General features: G+C 45.8%; 1 protein-coding gene and 1 long non-coding RNA gene across 3 annotated transcripts in view; one reads left to right on the top strand and one right to left on the bottom strand.

Moving 5' to 3' along the window:
* Window positions 1-1295: 1295 nt before the first annotated feature.
* LOC143829211 (uncharacterized) lies at window positions 1296-20246 on the bottom strand. The gene is made up of 3 exons (XR_013228026.1): window positions 20090-20246; window positions 17038-17140; window positions 1296-2386 (listed from the first exon to the last, which is right to left on the bottom strand). It is a non-coding gene; the product is annotated as an uncharacterized LOC143829211 (long non-coding RNA).
* Window positions 19937-20342, top strand: part of ITGA6 (integrin subunit alpha 6) — a 69287-nt gene continuing 68881 nt past the window's right edge. Inside the window, exon 1 of one of the 2 annotated variants that reach the window (XM_077319709.1) lies at window positions 19937-19955. The gene's annotated coding sequence lies outside the window, so the exon portion shown is untranslated. Of the gene's footprint in view, window positions 19956-20091; window positions 20111-20342 lie in introns of those variants that run through there. The other variant, XM_077319708.1, reaches the window with a different exon arrangement.

The raw sequence follows: 20342 nt of genomic DNA, 5'->3' as shown, positions 1-20342 counted from the left end.
TCACCACCACTGATAAAAACTCAGCAACCTGCTTGGTGATTTCAAGGGCCTTGTCTGTTCAACCAAAAGCGAATGACCTTGTCATCTGCAACATTAGCAGAAGGTAAAAGAGGTAAAATCAAAATTGACATAGCGGGTCATAATTAATACATTGTAAAGCGATACGGTGGATTGAATCTAGCTCATGATGATAGTGATTACAGATTCTTTAATTGTGAGTAATAGGTCATGTTTTTATAGGATGGATCTCACCAACTTTGCCACTGGTGATAAAGGGAGGAGTGAGTCCCCTTTGACAACCAAAAATGCTGCGCTGTGGGGACTTTTTTGGGGGGGGAGGGGCTACATGAGCAAAAATCATGAGCAATGAGGGCTGGAAAAAGGAGGGGACTTAAGTAAGACTTAAAAAGCAGGCTGAATCCAACCCTAGGCATCACCCTAGGAAGATATGTCATGTGATCACCTGGGACTCATCAACAGAGACAAAGATTTGCATAAGGGTTAGAACTCAGAGCGCCTGGGTGTTTGTTTTGACTGTGCAGTAGTGAAGTTTTATAGAATCAGCCATACCACAAGATCACAGTTGTTAGCGTTTTCCAAAAAGCGAACTAGCTCTTTCTAAAAGGGGAAATGAATGTTGCTAAAGGCCATAAATAGAGTTTATTATTTTTCTCTTGAGAGGGTTAATAACAGCACCCACCAGGTCCCATTTTGTTGAGCAAATTTGGTGTCAGGAAGAGAGGATAAAAAAATTTCTTTCTTCTCTGTATAGCCCTGCATATGAATTGGAGTCCTATGCAGCCATAATACGCTCATGCTAAATAGGATCCAATTTTTTAAAAAAACAAATAGTCTGCAATTTAAATCACTTTCAAGATAGTTTAACTGTTATGCTTTGCAGAAAAGGCATTCCAAAATGGTCTTTCTACGAAAGGACTAGAGATTGGTTAAAAGAGTTTGAAATACATTTATATAATTATAATACCCTCCCTCCCATGTTATAGGAAGTATTTATGGAATATTGAATGGGGAGAAGAATCCTCAGCACAAAACCACAATTCCTTGGATTCTTTAGGGCAGGGGTAGTCAACCTGTGGTCCTCCAGATGTCCCTGGACTGCAATTCCCATGAGCCCCTGCCAACGTTTGCTGGCAGGGGCTCATGGGAATCGTAGTCCATGAACATCTGGAGGACCACAGGTTGACTACCCCTGCTTTAGGGGGAACCCATGATATTTAAATTATTAGCATGGAGACTGTTGCGTCTGTAGGCCTGCCGTAGACCGAGCTTGAGATTTGAGGCAAGATCCTAGCTAACAATGTAATTGACCAATGTGTGGCTAGATCTCATCTGCCAGATCCAATCAGTTTAAACTGAAACTGACCAATAGCATGTACTGGTGGGAAGATCCATAATTGGCTTATGTATACAAATTGGGTTTTTTTCTTGGGGGCTTTTGGTTCAGTTTTTCATTATACCTTGCTGGAGTCACAATAAAGAGCTCAAATCACTACCAGTGTCTGTGTCCACCTCTGAACCCACAGATTTAAATGTTTGCTGTTCATATAGGAATGTATCTCTTTGAGAAAAGTATGCATCTAATATCTCTGCCTGCAGGGTATGATGTTTCAAAAGGCAAAAATTGTTCACATTCCTCTGACAGCACACAAAACCATCTCTGGCGTTTGTGGGTCGTCCTGGTGATGTTGTGTAATATCTATTGGAGCAGGGCAATTCCTGCAGACTGGCTTGCATAATAATCACTCTGGGTTGTGAAATACTCAAACAGACTGCAATAATTACATGTTATGAATGCAGTAATTACCTTGGGTTGTTCAGTACCTAGCTGGTAATGCAATATTTGCATATCAGTTTGTGGAGAAAAAAATCACTTTGACTTCTGCTACATTTGTACAATCAATGTAATAATTATACTTTGTCTTACATAATCCAAGAAAGTTGTCATTAAATTTCACCTTGACTCGCTTTGAAACTGTGGGACTTTGCAAGATATGCAGTGTGCATGATTGAACAACACAAGAAGAATATCCTGCAGGGGGCTTCGAAGGAAATGTGTATTTAGCATAGATTCAAGTGGGTAGCTGTGTTGGTCTGAAGCAGCAGAAGAAATTTTGAGTCCCGTAACACCTTTAAGACCAACATAATTTTATTCAAGGGACTAGGGGCAAAGCCCGTTGCACCTAGGAATACAACAGGCGCTAGCACATACACCTGCACTGTGGCCTTCCCCCCCCCCCTCAATCTTGAGATCCAGTGTGGTGAAGGGGTTAAAGAGTAGCAGACTAATCTCAAGAGCTGAGTTTGATTCTTGACTCCTCCATATGCAGACAGCTGGGTTGCCAACTTCCACATGGGGGCTGGAAACCTTCAAGAAGATGAAAGAGAAAGAAAGAGCGGGGAGAGAAGAAAGACATCAGTTCTCCTGAAGAAAACAGCTGTTTTGGAGGGGCACTGGCCCTCCTAATCCACCCACATACAACAGGGCCTATATAGGTCACCACTGTCCACCTTCCCATCCAACCCCACATCTTCCAAAGGCCAGCTGGGCAGGCCATGGAGGGGTGGGCTGCCACCTTCCTACACCCCACATCTTCCAAAAGATAGGCTAGAAAGGCTGTGCGGGGGCCCTGCCACCTTCCTCCCCCCACATTTCCCAAAGACTGGGCCAGGCAGGAAGACCACAAGGGTGCTGCCTCCTTCCTGCCACATCCACATCTCCCCAAAAGCCAGGCTGGGTGGGCAAGGCCAGGCTGGGTGGGCAAAGCCATGGGCCTGCCTCTTTCCCACTCACCACCCACCTCATCCAAAGGGCAGATTACTCTAGGAAGACCATAGGCTATGGGCTGCCTCCTTCCCATTCACTCCCACCTCCCAAAGGGCAGACCAGGCAGGGAAGGCTGTGAGGGGGCTGCCTTCTTCCCATCCCCTGACATCTCCCAAAGGCTAGCTGGGTGGGCAAGGCTGCTGAATTCTCTCAGCCCCTCTGAGGAGAGAGAGGGTGGGGGGAAAGCAAAGAGCCAGCTGCAGGGCTATGGGGAGGTGTTGTGAGCCCAGGTCCTGTTAGGGAGGACTCCTTGAAAGAAAATCCTTGCCAAGAACTCCAAGCTTCACCTGAGCCTCAGCTGAATGAGAGCTTAGCCCAGCCAGATGGGAATGGAGGAGGGAATGGAGCTGCAGACAAACCAGGACTTAGATTCCAAAATTGTTGCAGGAGCTCTTCATTCCTCTACCCATCCTCCAGCTGCAGCTCCCTGTCTTGTCAGCCCACCTGGCTCAACTGAGCCAATTAAGCAATGACAGCTATGTGCCGGAAGAGAGCTCCTGTCTAAAAGGCACCACACCATGTTAGCAAGACAGTTGCTGTCTGCAGAAGACTGCGAGTCATCACAGAGTGAGGACTGAGAGACTGCTGACAGCCTATATTAACTTCAGGCTGGGAGGCCTGGGTTGTGGACACAGCCTGTGACCTTCTCCTTCTGTTGATGACCTTGGCCTGCCTGAAGGAACCCTTGACTCACTGGACTAAGTTAAGACATTCATTCCATTCTATCTGTCCCTTGGCATTCTGTTTTCAAAATACTGATTATCTTTGCCTCCCTTGCGACTTGTCTATGCTTCCTTCCAGTAGAGAGCTGAAGCCTGAGACCAACATAGGAGGCAAAGGAAGGAGCTGGCTTCCCTCCCTTACCTGGGGGAGCTGGAGGGGGAGAATGGAGCAACTTACCAGCAGCAGGTCCTTTCAGAGAGCCCAGTATCTATTCCAACCAGCAAGCAGCAGGAATAGATAAGCCCCATGATTGATCCTCATTAGAAGTGTGCTCTCTCTCCCTATTGGCAGCATACCCCCAGGAAGGGCCAATCAAGTAGGAGTACATTGTCTGCATGCAATTTAAATTAATTGGCCCTCGTTGACAGAGTGCAATCTGCCCTGATTGGCCCTCATTGACAGAGTGCAATTTGAAATGATAGGCCCTCATTGGCAGAGTGTTCTTCCCTTATTGGCTGCATACTCCCAGGCAGGGCCAATCAGGTAGAGATTGAGTTGTCTGCATGCAATTTGAATTGATTGTCCCTCATTGACAGAGTGCAATTTGCACTGTTTGGCCCTAAGTGGCAGAGGCAATTTGAACTGATTGTCCTTGACTGGCAGAGTGGTATCTCCCTATTGGCAGCACACCCCCAGGACCAATCAGGTAGGGAGTGAATGGGCTGCATGCAACTTCAACTTTATGTTTAGTGATTTTGGAGATCCATGATTGGCTTTCCCTTATTATACCTCTTCTTTTAACCTACTTCCATGATTTTTTGGGGGGAAATGGTGCAGTTGGGGGCAGTCATGTTTCACACTGTATTTCGATAGTAGGACAAGAGAAGCATTTAATTTTTTTTCTGTTCACAAAAAATAAATTATCTTAGTGTATTTTTATACATGTTTGTGCGCAATGTGTATGTGCATGTATATGTATTCCCAATATAATTTGGGGTTAATATCATGCTGTTTCAGAAAAACTATCTTCAAGAAAGACATCTGGATGACCCCTTAGGAAAAAATGGCTGAAGAAATCCTACCCCCCCCCCTTCTTCAAATTACACCGTTTAGCCTTCTTTGTTTCCTCTGGATTAGGGAGAAATGGTTGCCTGGAAGCCATAAAAATTCAAAATAGGAACCAAATGCAAATGTCACTTTGCAATAAGGAAAGCAACGAGGTAATTGAAGTGAGTGCTGGGGGGGGGGAAGGGCCATGTCTCCTGTAGCATTTCCCTTGACTTACAAACTCCACTCTACTGAGATGAGCAAAGTATATCAGATTTGGGCAGAGGGTTTTTGGGTCCATGGGGCCCAGCTGCTCACGTACACGTTTAATACACCCTGCAGATCCAGGGTGTGAGTAACCATAACCCAAAGAGCTTTCAATCAAGTTAAACAGAGTTTTAGTGAAAAGTACCTTTATGAGCAGTTTGATGCTCACGCGTAAAAAGGGTGGCATATAAATTGAAAAATAAATCAAATAATTAATTTCCAATCTTGCTCATAACAAATTCTGAAATTGCAATTCAAATTGTTATACCAGCCTTTTTCAACCTTTTGATCATGGAGGAGGTCCTGAAATAATTTTTTCTGGCTTTGAGAAGCCCTGGAAATGATGTCAGCTGGCTACACCTTCCTGCCACACCCCCCCCCCCGGAAGTGACATCACCTCCCTGCATTGATAGGCTTGCTCAAGGAGAACCGAGGGGGGATAGACAGGAGGTGGTTTAATGTGGGAATAGACGTGCAGGCTCTGTCTCCTCCCAGGCACTGAAAATATGAATTTATTATTACATTTATATGAGAAAACTCACACGCAGGAGGAGGAGACGGGGGAGCAATGGAAGTCACCGATTCCTTAGCTTGTGGTCAAGTGCATTAAGGCAGGAGGGGAAAGGCTGCGGACCCCCTCCAGAGCTCTCATGGATTCCCAGGGGTCTGTGGACCCTTAGTTGTGAATCCCTGGATTATACACATGCATTCCCTCCTGGTCAGATTTTTCACACACACACACACCGATCAGAAAGGCACAGTATAGATTCATACTCATAAGAGCATTCCTCTCCAAACTATATAGGACTCTTCCTATATGATGGAATAAATATTTACTTCTGAATCACAGAACAACTCAGAGTAAAATCAATTAACTAGTTAACGGGCATTTGTGCTTCAAGAGGACACATGGATGTGCCTTATACTCAAACAGACCTTTGGTCCATCAAAGGTGGACTGCAGCTACCCATGGTACTAGGCAGAGGTCCTTCACATCATCCAGTGTGAGATCTTTAAAGTGGAGATGCCAGGGATTGAACCTGAGACCGTCTGCATGCCAAGCAGAAGCTCTACCACTGAGCCATAGCCCCCTCCTTGTGAGCTGACCCTTCTGCTATGAATGAAGTTTAACATATCAATCCGCAATGATAGATTCAAATGGGTAGCTGTGTTGGTCTGAAGTAGCGCAATAAAATCAGAGTCCAGAAGCACCTTTAAGCCCAGCAAAGATTTATTCAAAGCATGAGCTTTCGAGTGCAAGCACTCTTCCTCAGATCATCAGAGCACTCAAAAGCTCACGCCTTGAATAAATCTTTGTTGGTCTTAAAGGTGCTACTGGACTCTGATTGTATTATATCAATCCACGCAAAATCTGTTAATGAATTTGTTTAGTTCTTTGTGGGAAATAAGACTGATTTCTATGGGACACTTAAAAAACTTGTTTCTCTTACATAAATGCAGTCCTTGAATCAGCATTCATATTGATGGGTGGCTAAGCAGAAAATTGGATTTTGCAATCATATTCTGATTTTTTGTGTCAAATATGACACAGGATCCCTATCTATAGTATGTATTTTAGGGCCACCATTCATCCCGCCCCAATCTGTACACAATTCTTTCACATTTACACCTGTCCTTCTGTACAGATGTATTTCTTTGGTCCCTGCGCACAGCTGCCTGATTCCCCAGTGACTTCTTTGACCTTGGACTACCGTACATTCATTTCCTGTAGCACACACACGAATGTACGAACCGAAAAACTGTCAAATCTCTTCTGAGTCAGCTTCCAAGATGCAATAACAATGATCCATAAAACACTGTTAATGTGCCTCACAAAGATTAGCAACGGTCTAAATGAGAAATGCTTCCTTAAAGCCTCTGCTAGATAACTGACAAGGTAGTGGTGGACAGCCTGGCAAATTTCCCCCCAGTCTTTTTTCCTTTACAAAGGCACATCAAGGCTTGACAACATGAATACTTCCGTTTTAATTTAAAAGACAGAATGAGAGACAAATTACCTGTGAAATCAAAAAGGGTTTCTACGGTACTGCCTGTTTCACTCGTGTTCGAAGCAGAGCTATAACGAGCTCATTTTGCGCCCGAGACAAGAATATAAAATGGCACCCCCTGTGCTTTTGCAGTTGTTATTTTGGTAGAAAGGTAAATACAAAGATAACAAGAGTAATAATAATAACCCTGTGTTTATTTTAGTTTTTGGCATCCTTTTTCTGTGCCCCTCAGAGGACCCAGCTGTTAATTGTAACCCAGGTGGTATGAAACACATTAGTCATACATTGGTATTAAGAGGAGAGAGCTGTTTTTTTCTCTCTTTTTGTGTATCTTGCTTTTTATTACCCAAAGGAGACTCAAAGCAGCTTACAATCGCCTACCCTTCCTCTCCCCACAACAGACACCCTGGGTGAGGCTGAGAGAGCTCTGAGAGAACTGTGATTGGACCAAGGTCACCTAGCTGGCTGCATGTGGAGGCGTGGGGAATCAAACCCAGTTCTCCAGACTAGAGGCTGCCGTTGTTTAATCACTATACCAAGCCGGCTCTCTCTCTTAAGAGACTGGGATGATATAACTATGAACTAGGAATGGTCATTTCTAATTACACCTTAGAACAGATGTGGCCAAACTCTGGCTCTCCAGAGGCCCATGGACTACAATTCCCATGAGCGCCATCTACCTTAGAATGTCCTATTTCCCATGTTACAGTTCTGGTTCAGAGTGTGGGAACTGTGATGGGAATACAGAGGTATGAGGCGTGTCACATCCTGTGATGAGGTTGTGTGTGCATCTAGTCACAGGATAGTACCGGACATCCTTTGGGGAAGGCCAGTGGCTTCTCTTATACTAGTTGAGCAATGGAATGCTATTGGTGTAATGGTTAGAAGTGGCAAGCCGGGTTTGATTCCTTGCTCCCCCACGTGCAGCCAGATGGGTGACCTTGGGCTTCCCACAGCCCTGATAAAGCTGTTCTGCCCGAGCAGGAATATCAGGGCTCTTTCAGCCTCACCCATCTCACAGGGTGTCTGTTGTGGGGAGAGGAAAGAGAAGGCGAATGTAAGCCGCTTTAAGACTCCTTCAGGTAGAGAAAAGCGGCATATAAGAACCAACTCCTCTTCTATCTAAAGCATAACTGGTACAGAGCAGTAATGCGCTATTAACTGTTAGAGGTCTTGAAATAAAAAACATGTGGGATTTCAGCCTAAACCTGTGTAAACCCCTGCAAAGTGCTGATTCTTGTGCTTTATAGCTCTGACTGGCTGTGAATCAGTAGAAGTTAATCTCTTTGGTATTAAAAGATTGCTAGTTCATGATACCAGGGGTGGTGTTCCATTCATCAAGAATTATTGCTTAATTCCCATGTTGCTCTCTAGACTACATAATATACACCCAGGAGCAGTGACAAGAATACGTCTCATAAATACCGCCTTGAAGGCATGTTTCTTCTTCAGCTCTGGCATGTGGAGACACAACTCGCAAGAAGATTTAGGTGTTGGCTCTGCTGTAGTCATGAGGAAGAAATGTCCTCAAGCAGGATAGAGACCTGCGTGTGTCTTTTCAGAAAGTGACTCTTTCACAGGTAATGCATTGGTTCAACAAAACAGAGCAACAAAATCCTTTTAAATTTCTCTTCTTAAACCAAAATTCTGGAGTTCAGTACAAAGCTTTCTGAGAGTTCTGCATCACAGGGATATGAAGAGAGAGACCACTGATGAAGTTAGTATGAACCTATTCCCTGATTCTTTATCATGATTACCATCTGTCCATCCACCCACCCACCCATCTATCCATCTCCACGATACAGAAATATGTACACATCTAGATTTGTTTTCATGGTTTCCACATTTACAGTGGGACCTTTCAGTTCTGTAAACATGAAATCATTGTGAAGAAAAATTTAACATGAAAACATCAAGGTTATTTCTACCCATTATCCTTAGAACAGACATAATTTTTGTGGAAGAGGTCCAAAAGTTTGCTTCCATTCCCGAGAAGAATGTTTTGCTCACAGAAAGTGACTTTCCACAATTGAAATACACCTTCCGTGTGCCAAAGAGCACTTTTGAATACTATTTATGGAATCTGAACTACCCAGCTGTTGTGAAACGTATAAAGAGACCGGGACAAGGTAACTATGGACTAGGAATGATCATCTCTGAGTATACCCTAGAATGTCCTGCTGCACATTCGTACTGTAATAATTGCTCTAAAACTAAAGCAGTCGCTTCTTGGTTCCAATGAAGATTAGTCCTCAAGCTGAACAGAATCAATGTGAGGGGGAAAGAAATCTGGGATATGGGTAAGAAAATGGAACGATAGGAAAGAGTAATTTCTTTTGAAACAATGGCTTTCTTGAATTGTCTTTAACGACTCCGGCCTCCCCTCTCCCCTCGCCACATCTTTTGTGAGACCTGCATATCAGTAATTAATGGCCACTTTGTTCATTTTTAGGCCGTTCTGGATAAACAAGCGAATCACCCAAAGTCAGTGAAGCCCGCACAACTATTCCTTTTGTTTGCCCGGATCCCACGGCCCGGATCCCCCTCCCCCCATGTGCCAAACCAATTAGATTTACTGTTCACTTGCTGAGCTGGGTCCATTCACGGCTGTACAATGCAATGAAGCTTTTCAAAGAATGAAACTGGAACTCTGCAAAGAAGTGACCCTCTTAGCAAAGTACGGATATATATCTTCCTATAGCCCTTTCAATTTTTATTCAAGAACTAGGAGTAAAGCTCGTTTGCATTCTGTAATACAACAGGTGTTAGCTCATGGTTTGGTGTGGGTTTAGTGCCTCACTTGGAAGCTGGCAACCTTAAGAGAAGGTCTCTCTATGCACAGCAGTCTTGACTCTAGTCAGGTTTATGCACACCTAAGTAGTATGGAATTTCAGAACATGAACCTACACCAATCTGGCAACCTTACCTCCTCTCTGCAATGTTTTCTTGACCTGAAATAACTCAGGGGATGCTAGGTAGCTGTGGGGACATTATACACTTTTGAGGCCCCACTTCCAAACTTCAAAGAATATGTTCAGACCAGGGACAGCCCACCTCCAGGTGGGGCCTGGAGATCTCCTGGAACTGCTGCTCATCTCCAGACTATAAAGATCAGCTCCCCAGACAGAAAGGGCTGCTTTGGAGGGGTGACTGTGTAGGATTGTATCCCACTGAGGTTTAGGGATGCCAGCCTCCAGGTGGGGTCTGAGAATTCCCTGGAAGTACAGCTCATCTCCAGGAAGTTAGGCTGAAGGGAAAGCTCTCTCCCCTCATATGCATCCCTTCAAAAGAAATGCACATGGCCACAGACACCCCTTGGTTGCTTAGCTGGTGATGTCTGCCCTTCTGAAGCCTGAGGCCTACTGCTGGCAACTGCAGTCCCTGTTGTTGTCCGCAAGGCCAAGTTGTCGCCTAATAAAAATTAGGGCTTTTATTATAGGTATGATTGGAGCCTAATAGCAGAACCCATAGACTTCCAGACTGACATTTCCATTTACTGGGCAAAGTCTTTTGCACTTAATGTTTTTTTAAGGTTCCTAGCAAGAAATGGTGAATCAGCATTGCTTGAGGGGGCAGGGGAGAGGGTAAGCATATAGTCAGGAGCAAAGGAAAAACCAGTCAGCAAGAGGAAGACAACACATCTCCTGTGGGAAGGAGTTTCATAATCTGCCAAGAAGTCCATCTCACAAGTCCTGGCCAACCTAACTTTGGACAGCAGCAAGGTTCCCCCAAATGAGCCCAGAGGATTCCAAGGTGTTAGAGCATCTGCTTGACACACTGAAGGTGGAAGCAGAACAAGCTGTTGCTCAGGTAGTTACCACAAACTAAACAATATCCTGAGCAGAGACAATACAAAGAACACTCTATATAAGTTCTCAAAAAGTAAACTAAAAAAAAAAGAATCCTTAACTGTGTTTCTCTGCTGTTTCTCTATACTGACAAAAATACTCAATATAGATCCGTTTAAATCTTTACCAGAATGCCTTCTGGATAAGAGTCGCTTCCAAGTAACTTTCATCAACGGTGAAGACTGTTCACAGAATGAATACATAAAAATACTAATAATTAAAAAAAATAATCCCCTGTAAATGTTGCAAAAATGTTTTTCTGTTTCTTTAGAATAGGTTCATTCCTTGAGTGGTGAGTGAACCTACTCAAAAGAAAAAAACACATTTTTGCAAAATATTGTTATGTATTAATGGCTACCCTCTGTCATTGATCTTGGAGAAAGGAGATCAGCCACTATAAGGCTATCCCCTGTAGAAGAAGAAGAGTTGGTTCTTATATGCCGCTTTTCTCTACCCGAAGGAGGCTTCCAATTACCTTCCCTTTCCTCTCTGCACAACAGACACCCTATGAGGGAGGTGAGGCTGAGAGAGCCCTGATATCACTGCCCGGTCAAAACAGCTTTATCAGTGCTGTGGCCAGCCCAAGGTCACCCAGCTGATTGCATGTGGGGGAGTAGTTAAAGAGCAGTGGCCTCTAATCTGGAACAGTGGGTTTGATTCCCCAATCCTCCTCCACATACAGCCAACTGGGTGATCTTGGGCCAGTTTTCTCATAGCTCTCTCAGCCCCACCTACCTCACAAGGTATCTGTTGTGGGGAGGAAGGGTAGGCGATTGCAAGCTGCTTTGAAACTCCTTTGGGTGGTAAAAAGCAGGATACAAAAAATCAGCTCTCAGCCCCACCTATCTCACAGGGTGTCTGATGTGGGGGAAAGAAGTGAAAGTGATTGTAAGCCACTTTAGTACTCCTTCGTGTAGTGACAAGCAGCGTATAAAAACCAACTCTTCTTCTTCATCATCATTGTATACAGGCAGTTGAGTTCCTGCTGTTTCTTTGAGTGGAAACTTAGATCATGTGCATAATAATGATTTTTTTAAAAATGATATTCTTTCAAATTTTCATGTCACAGGACACTACTAAAGAAAAAGCACCCTCTGCATTCTGGTAACTAATGGCAACAATGAAGGCATTTTGCTTACACAGGGAAACAAATCCATTGCTTGGCGCAAAGCAGCCAGGGCCTTCATTTACCCAAACGCTCTGAGTATGTGCTGACTCAGTCCTCCCACTCTTCTGCCTCACAGAAGCTCCAACCCACTAGTCATTCAAATAGTCCTCTCATACCAGGTGCAAGAAGGAACTGGATAGCTTCTTAGCACACTTCGTTTAAACAAACACACCTTTTTACTGAGAACAAATTGTCATTTTACATGGTCTGTTCTTATGCTAGACAATGAAAAGGCAAAAGCCAACCTGGTGTAGTGGTTAGGAGTGCAGACTTCTAATCTGGCGAGCCAGGTTTGATTCCCCACTCCCCCACATGCAGCCAGCTGGGTGACCTTGGGCTCACCATAGCACTGATAGAGCTGTTCTGACTGAGCAAGAATATCAGGCCTCTCTCAGCCTCACCTCCCTCACGGGGTTGTCTGTTTTGGGGAGAGGAAAGGGAAGGCGACTATAAGCCGATTTGAGACTCCTTCAGGTAAAGTGGCATATAAGAACCAACTTGTCTTCTCCACATACAGCCAGATGGGTGACCTTGGGCTGCTCACGGCCCTGATAGTGCTGTTCTGACCGAGCAGTCCTGTCAGAGCTCTCTCAGCTTCATAGGGTGGAGTCCTTCAGGCAGTGAAAAGCAGGGCATAGAAACCACCTCGTCTTCTTATAATCCTTACAAGATTTTCTTCCCTTTCCCCTTCTTCATGGTGGTGAGATCTGTGACTACCAGAGCAACTACCAGAGATCTGTGACTCTGGTACTACACAGAGTACCAGATCTGTGTACCAGAGATCTGTGACTACCAGATCTGTGACTACCACCTCCTGTGGTGACCCTACCAGGTGAAGCCTAAAAGCTGCCTCTTCTCTGGTCCAATGTTGGCGGCAGGGTAAAGCTGTATGATTTAGGCAGTTTTTTTTCCTCACTTGATTTCCACAGAGTTTCATTGAGTTGGTGTTTTAACATGTCAGGTTTCTGCTCGGCTTTAATATGCTTGCTTTATTATGAACTGCTTTGAGCCACACTACGCATACTTTCCTGGTAGCAAGCATCATTCAAGACAAGGAAACTTGCTTTGAAGAAGAGTTGTTTTTTATACCCTGCTTGTCACTGCCCAGAGGAGTCTCAAAGCGGACTACAAAATTGCCTTTTTTGTCCGTTTCTGCACTAAAATATGCTTCTTCTGGCACAGTTCTGAATTGCCCCCTCACTTGCCCCACAGCAAGAATCCCTAGAAAACTGAATTTAATCTTTTCAGGCAGGATCTAACGGGGTCTAATTTGGGGCTGCCCAATATTGAAATGTGTTTTTCCCTGTGCTTGCCATTTTGAGAAGCTTGGGAACAATCCTTTCCTCATCTCCATCCTCCCTCTCCTCCCTTCCCCCTCCCTCGCTGTTTCTAAGGGTTTTTTTTTTTAAAGCAGTCTTGCACATCAGTGTTATAATGTTATATAACTTTATATAATACTGTTGTGCAAGACTGCAGAGGGTTTTAAAAAAAATTACATTCAGGATCCTTGGGGAGGAAGGGGGCGGCAATCAAAGGCACAGAATGGTGGGATTAAGGGCTGCAATGAAAACAGAGATACAAGCAGGCACCATTTTGCAAAAAGCACATTTTTTTGAAAAGAGAGGAGCAAAGCATGATGGGAGGCTGCCTCTGTGTGAAAAGTATGTCACAATTTCAACTTGGGAAATAAAGGGAGGAAAGCACAAATGTGGAAAGGCTAGAGTGAACTGGCTGCACCCAAAGGAAACCCATACAAGAAGGTATGTCTCCTAATGTGGAAGTGGTCCATTTCTTGGCTGTTGTAACAAATAAGATTTAGAGCAGTGGTTCTCAAGTTTCCTAATGCTGCGACCCTTTAATACAGTTCCTCATGTTGTGGTGACTCCAACCATAAAATTATGCAAGCGTTCTTTCACAGAAATTAAAACGAAACTGAACAAAGGCGTCAAGATCCATTTTTTCATGATTGTATATAAATTGGGTTTTTTCCGGGGTTTCTCAGTTCAGTTCTGCCTTTCGTCCCACCATGCCGATCTCACTCTTTCCCGCTGCTCCAGACAGAAGAACACTCTATCTTGATCTACCCTGCAAGGCTGTTGTGTCGATGACGCCCCCCGGCCCAGCTGCTTGCCCTGCTGCGACCCCGTGAAATGGTCGTTCGACCCCCAAAGGGGTCCCGACCCCCAGGATGAGAACCACGGATTTAGAGTAACATCCTAAACAGAAACTCACCCTTTGGAGCCAATTGATATCAACGGATTTAGAAAGGCTTATAATTGCAGTGTTAGATCTGGGAGCCTGTGGGCAGGCTAGCAAGTTTTTTCCCCCATAGGCTCCTCATTTCTGTGGACTTGTTCACAGGGTTGTTTTCCATGGTTTAATCCAGGGGTAGTCAAACTGCAGCCCTCCAGATGTCCATGGACTACAATTCCCAGAAGCCCCTGCCAGCAAATGCTGGCAGGGGCTTCTGGGAATTGTAGTTCATGGACATCTGGAGGGCCACAGTTTGACTACCTCTGGTTTAATCGTTGCATGCCTCATGGCAAATTCTGCCTGCTGCTTCCTGGAAAGCGTCTTTCAGGGATTGGGGCTGTTGCGCAGCCTCGCCTCCTGTCAAAGGGCTTTGGGGACCAATGCCAGCAGTGGAATTGGGAAGAACGGTCTCACCCTGCAATGGAAATCAGTCTCATAGCAATGGGAAGAGTGCCCAGAACACCACAACGGCCTCTGGAGGGGAACAACTTTATTAATCATAGACTTGAGGACCTTTTATCCGTAAATGCAATGATTATTGTAGCTGTGAGATTTTAAAAAGAAATATTGGGGGGGGGGGGGGGTTTAAAGATGCGTTTTCACCTGCAGCCTGAAAGATAAGACAGCTGTGTATTTGCACATCCCGATAAATTACACATTGCATTTGATGCCAAATCAATGTGCAGATCCTTTTTGTTTTTTGCTGCGTCTCTCTGACAGATGAAGACTTTGCCATGAAAAGGACCATTCTTAGAATGTCTCCAGAAGGCGGACCATGGCAGTTCATTTGGCTTCAGTGCCCGGTTCTCCTACTTTTAGGGGAGGGGAGGAATCCAGCTCCTACCCTATCATTAAACAAAGAATCGTTACATTGATGAGGAGAGCATTTCTGGCACAGCGGCTGCTCAATATGTAGACACAGCAGGCCAATGTCTTGTGGAGTGCTTGGCAGGAGACCAGCTTGCCGTTAATAAGCGGGCGGCTGGAAAATCACCAAGGGCAGAGCATGTGTGAGCAGAAAAGATGGTGCAGCTCTCCTCTGGCTCTGGCACCAGCCTGCTTTGACAAGTAAACCTGCATACTGCCAACCCATGGGGTTTTCAAGGCAAAAGATGGTTCAGACGTACCTTGCCATTGCATCGCAACCCTGGTATTCTTTGGGGGTTTCCCACCCAAGTATTGATCAGGGCTGACCCTGCTTAGCTTTATTTCTTTATTTATTGGATTTATAGTCCAACGCTCTTTGAAACCGGCTTGCAGCGGGTCACTTTAAAACAATCCATACAATAAAATAACAAACCCCAAATTAAAACCCTCCTGAGATTTGATAAGATCGGGCTAGTCTGGGCCATCCAGGTTGGAGCCAAGTAGAAGTATCTTGGTTTTAATGTATTGAATTCAAAGGGCTTAGATTGGAGTAAGTGTGAAACACGGCGATCACATATACCCATATAAAGCAAATGTGACAAAGAAGAATTGGTCTTTTATACCCTGCTTTTCATTACCAGAAGGCATCCCCAAGTGGCTTACAAAGACCTTTCTCCTCCTCTTCGCGCAAAAGATACCCTGTAAGGTAGATGGGCCTGAGAGTGCTCTAAGAAAACTGTGCTATGAGAACAGCCCTAAGAAAACTGTGACTGGCCCAAGGTCATCCAGCTGGTTGCATTTGGAGGAGTGGGGAATCAAACCCGGTTCTCCAGATTAGAGGCCACAGCTCTTAACCGCTGCACCATGCTGGGTGTCAATTTATTATTTTTATTATTATTTATTAGACTTATATCCCACTGCTTTCCGAAGAGTCGCGGTGGCTTACAACATAACCCTCCCCATAAAATTCCCACATAAAACCCATTTATTCCCTGGACTCTCCAATTATTACTAAGAAATAATTTAAGTAGCAGTCAAAATAATAAAATAAGAAAGCAATAGTACCATTTGGGGAAATCAGCCTGCCAGTGATCAGGCAGAACAAAACCTTTTAAAAAACAAACAAGCCTTGTTTCTTCAACAGGCCATAAAGACAGGGCTTGGCAGGCCTTTCTTGAGAGCGAGTTCTGGAGGGTCAGCCTTGGCCAGTGTTTGGATAGACCACCCCAGAACATGAGGGTTGCAATGTAGTTGTTATGCTTTTTTGTGTATTTTAGGTCTGCTCTTAATGATACATCTCTTGTTGGTTTAGGTGGTTTTAACAGGTTTTAAAATGTTTTTAAACTGGCCAGCATCTACTGTAACTGACAGCATAGCCAAGAATAGGATGCTCTTTCGCAGTGCTTTCCTTGTGGCAGATCCTATATTCAGATGTTTACAACAACAGAAGGTGGATCCAGGGAGTTAGGGATTGGACAGTTGACCGTGGCAATATGGTACAGGCAGATGTTCTGCCTAGACAAGAGTGAATCCCCAACATCTCTAAATAGAGCTCATTCACAAGTACTTGTTTTTCTCTTCATTGCAAAGTTGCATCCAGAGTAGAGGAATGCTGACCCTCCTGGCACTCCTCCTTTTCTTCCAGCAACCATTTTCAACCTCAGGAAACTTTATTTCTGGGACTGTGGGATTCCCAAGGATCAGGAAGCATTCCTGGGAGAAATAACTCCCTTCTGCTTCTTGTGCAAGCACATCTCCCCTGACAGAAGGAGATATCTTGGCCTCTTTTTCCTGCTCTCCACTGCAACCTCCACACACACATGGCTATTGCTTCATGCGGGCCCTGTGAATAAACTCTCCAGAGCAGGGGTAGTCAAACTGCAGCCCTCCAGATGTCCATGGACTACAATTCCCAGGAGCCCCTGCCAGCGAACGCTGGCAGGGGCTCATGGGAATTGTAGTCCATGGACATCTGGAGGGCCGCAGTTTGACTACCCCTGCTCCAGAGGATGGAAAGATCTATTGGAGGAGGGGGTTGGAAAAGCCGGGAAGATCAGCAACCATCATTACCTTACACTGAGGAATTGCTGGCATCCAGCTGACATCTATGAACCAGCCGTCACCGACAGAACTGTCAGAGCTCTTCAAACACAGGGGTTTTCATCAGTCAGTCCTCAAATGAAATCAAATTAGAGTTAAGCATGTGTCAACCAGCTCTCCCTGCAAACGTCACATCAGCCACTCTCTCTGAAGATGATTACTGATGGGGGGAAATGAGGTTGATTGCTGTCCCTTGAATATGTGGAGGGGCATCTTCAGAAAGTGGCATGCCTCTTTAAACATCCCCACACACTTGTCAAAGAGCGATTGCCTCATTCAGGCTCCCATGTGCACAGGTGTTTAAGGACAGGTGTCTGTCATTCACCCTGAGCAAACAGCATCCTTGCATGAATTGTGAAGCCACTCGTGTCCTTCTGATGGTTTGGGTTTTGTACTTTGTGGTCCTGCCTAAGATGAGCCCTGCAGGATTAGACCAATGGTCCATTTGGTACAGAATCCCATTTCACACAGCAGCCAACGACATGCTCTAGAGCAGGGGTAGTCAAACTGTGGCCCTCCAGATGTCCATGGACTACAATTCCCATGAGCCCCTGCCAGTGAATGCTGGCAGGGACTCATGGGAATTGTAGTCCATTGACATCTGGAGGGCCACAGTTTGACTACCCCTGCTCTAGAGAGAAAACAGTCTGAGGCCTTCCCATCAGTGCCTCCAAAATTCATAGCCTCTGACTATGGAGGTTCACCATGAAGGTTCAGTAGCCATTGAGGGACCGGCCTTCCATGGATAGGATTACAAGCTTTAGGATGGAGGGCAAGGAACACTGGGCAACATTTCTCTACACGTACAACAGAGAGAACAAAACAAGCTGAGACTTCTTTAGTCTTTGTAAAGTAATATGAGAGCCAGCTTGGTGTAGTGTTGAGTGATTGACAAGCATGCAGCCCCACCCCTTCTCACCCCAGCCTCCCTGCCTCGCTCAGCCATACCTTGTGAGGTAGATGAGGCTGAGAGAGCCCTAAGAGAACTGCTCTGTGAGAACAGCCCTAAGAAAATTGTTACCCAGCTGGCTGCTTGTGGAGGAATGGGGAACCAAACCTGATTCTCCGGATTAGAGGCTGCCACTCTTAACCATGGCACCACATTTTGCGGCATATGGAAAACTGGTGCATGAGGAAGTGGGTTAGGCTAGACCGAATCTTTCTCTCATCTAGCTTTCTACAGTTCGTGTGGATTTTGTGATCCCCCCCGGATGTGGCACAGTCCAGTAACAGCTGATCCTTTTCTTCGGCTGTTGAAAAGCAGACCTAAAAAGTTGGGAGAATCGGATTATTGAGGCAGATGTATGAGAAAACCTCAAACATAGCGGAGGGTCAACTGAAATACGAGCTCATTGATTGCAAAAAAAAAATTAGGGCTTGGCTTTGTCATAGAACTGAAAGTAAATTTGTGTGTATGTAAAAATCCTCTTGTGGCGCAGAGTGGTAAGGCAGCAGACATGCAGTCTGAAAGCTCTGCCCATGAGGCCGGATGTTCGATCCCAGCAACCGGCTCAAGGTTGACTCAGCCTTCCATCCTTCCAAGGTCGGTAAAATGAGTACTCAGCTTGCTGGGGGGTAAACGGTAATGACTGGGGAAGGCACTGGCAAACCACCCCGTATTGAGTCTGCCATGAGAGGGCATCACCCCAAGGGTCAGACATTACCCGGTGCTTGCACAGGGGATACCTTTACCTTTAAAAATCCTCAAAATGGAGGAACCTTTTCAGCTTATTTTTCATTACAAGATCCATTGTTGTGATTCATGTGGAGCAGAGGCAGACAAGTCATAAGCAGGGACTAGTTCAGAAACGCGGTACAGGTCACTCATGTAAGTGAGCCCCTTAACACAGGAAAGCAATACCAAGCTTTTTATAAACATATCTCCAATGAACGAGGCTGAGATATAAGGGCCAGTTGGTGCATTGTCCAACTTTCAGGAATAATTTGTCCCACCTAGGAATTTTTTAAAAAACGTGTGATATGACAGCTTTGAGGAATGAGATCTTTAAAAAGGTCCATTGATGGCTCTCCCCCAAATGTTAATGCCCAAAATCCATTCAGCTGACCAGCCATCTTTGGCCATCCATGTGCCACACTTCTATCATGTTCAGATGTTGCAGGGAAAAAGTTCTCTGCAGTTGTTCTGCCTGAGCATGGAGCGATACACAGAGTAAGGAGTAACTTAAAGAACATGCTCCTCGTCCAAGAAAGACATTAGTCATTTCTAGGTAAAAGTTTCTGAACTGAAAAAAAAAAACACATCATTTCTTATTCATCATGTATGTTCCTGAAGATAACAATCGGTAGGCAGTTAAAATACACAGATGACGGCTGAGCTTGGTGAGAGAGTCATGCTAGTGCACCTGCTTTACAGGCAGAGGTTCTCAGGTTCAAATCCTGCCATTTCCAATTCTAGTAGGTGTTGTGGAAGATCCCAGAGACTAGCTAACAGACCAACACTCCAACTTCATTTATTTTGTACCTCACCTTACTCCTCAACAAGGGCCTAAAGCTTCTGACACAATTCTCCTCGCCTCCATTTTTATCCGCACACCCCCCTTGTGAGGTAGGGCAAGCTCAGAAAGTGTGAGGGGCCCAAGGTCACCCAGCGAGCTTCAAAGGTGGGAACGGGGACTCAAACTGCGCTCTCCTTCCCAGTCCCCCACTCTTCACCACCACACCTCTGCCTGAGAGGATTCTGCATGATACCCTCGGAGGGACCATGGCTCGGCCGCAGAGCATTCACTGTGCCTGCAGGAAGTCCCCGGATCGGGCAGGCGCTGTAAAAGCCAGGAGGGCCCTGCCCGTCAGAGGAGCCAAGGCGGACCACGGCAGAGCACAGGGCTGAGTCAGGAGCAGCCAGCCTCCTGTGTAAACGAACCAGCCAGGTGTGGCGGCAGCGGGAGGGGGCTTCCGGCGCCCTGGTCCGGGCCAAAGGGACGGCGGTGTGGGAGTGCCGCGGGCTCCCCCCGCTGAGCACACCTCCAAAGCCGCCGCCCGGCTAGACGTCAAGCGCGCGTACCTGGCGAGCCCTCAGCGCCTCGTGAGTGGTTTTCGCGGCCGGCTTGGCTTCCCCGCAGCCCCACGCTGGCTGGCTGGCTGGCTGGCTTGCTGGCTGCCGCAGGCAGGGCACGGGAGGGCAGGGCAGGGCTGGGCGAGGCAGGGCGGCTGGGGAGAGACGGGGCGGGGCTGCGCGCTCGTCACTCGGTGCGAAGCCCGGGAGAGTCTCCGGAGAGAACAACGGGCTCATTCAGCCGGCGGCAGCGAGGGGGAGA

The sequence above is a fragment of the Paroedura picta genome, chromosome 2 (assembly GCF_049243985.1).
Source record: "Paroedura picta isolate Pp20150507F chromosome 2, Ppicta_v3.0, whole genome shotgun sequence".
NCBI lineage: Eukaryota > Metazoa > Chordata > Lepidosauria > Squamata > Gekkonidae > Paroedura > Paroedura picta.
Note: the sequence above shows the minus strand (reverse complement) of the source record. Positions and strands in the feature narration are given on the sequence as shown.